Raw genomic sequence first — 1287 nt, 5'->3', positions numbered from 1 at the left:
CAAACAAGAACAAGTGAAGTGGGGGAAAGAATGGAGGAAATGGAAGTGGCTTCAGGAGAGATTGAGAAGGTGGAGGTTAAGAAGGAAGAGATCCCAATAATAAAATTGGAAGATTATGGTTTAAGGATGGATAAAGAAGGGAGCATAATAGTAGATGAGAAAGATGAGAATTTTGAAGCAGATTATAGGAAAGTGATGAGACTTACAGGAAGACCTACCCAAGCATTACTTGATTTTATACTTCGGGGTGCTAATGTTTTTGAAGTAGAGGAGGAAAAAGAAAAAAAGATAGAAATTGTGTATAACAGAAATCCGAAAGAGTTTCGTAAGAAATATGGAGTTCCATGGTGGGTGGAGGAGTTTTTCGAGAAGAAAAAATTGTCGAGAGAATTGGATATAGGTTTGAAGGCAATGTATGCTGTTTATTTGAAACCAGAATGATTTGATTTGAGGTTGAAATGGAACATGTTTTCTTTGATAAAGATCTATCTGTTGGTTAGTGTGTTTATAAGTAAAACTCAGGAGGAGTAGATATGGTTTTTGTATATTAATACTTGTATATACAATGTTTTTTTTCATGAGTGATAACTATAATAAAAAGAGTCTGTTTTTTATGATGATGAATACGAGCTTGCCCTATGGCTTTGCTGAGGGCTTGGCTTTATTTCTTAATAAAAAATATCCTGTTTTCATAGGAGCCGCATTTTCAGTGTGAAAAAATAGATCAAAAATAGATCATAGATATAGTCTATAGCCAGATCTTGGCTAATAGTTCCCGCTTTTTTGATGTGGTATGCTATGATATAATGACTCCACGTCAATGGTTACTAGTAGTGATCTTGGTGGAATACAAAGGTTTGAGGTGTATCTGAGTTATTCTATTGTATCTTTTAAAAATTGATTATGAACTATGGAAATATGTAATCAAACATTACTGTACATCTGATATACCTTATTCAAATGTACCACACTGTCTGTATATTTAATAGATAAGTTCTGTTAATTCAGTAAGTGTATGATGCACATATAAATAAATGTTTTATGTTTATTGTCATTATTGCCTTTTCTTGATACTATCTTTCTATTTGTCGTATAACATTTAGGCGTGGCAACCCCACTATTATAAGACAAGAGTTTCCTTTGGCTACCTAACTCTTCTCTTTTCCTGGAGACAATCTATTGCTTTCCAGATCTTGGCCAATAGTTCCCGCCCACTTTACTGCTAAACCAATCAGAATGGTTAATCTGCATATGACTGATAAAGTAAGATTCTGGGACATTGCATTT

Source organism: Pyxicephalus adspersus, chromosome Z (genome assembly GCF_032062135.1).
Source record: "Pyxicephalus adspersus chromosome Z, UCB_Pads_2.0, whole genome shotgun sequence".
Lineage (NCBI taxonomy): Eukaryota > Metazoa > Chordata > Amphibia > Anura > Pyxicephalidae > Pyxicephalus > Pyxicephalus adspersus.
The sequence above is the reverse complement of the archived record's forward strand: the minus strand, read 5'-3'. Positions refer to the sequence as shown.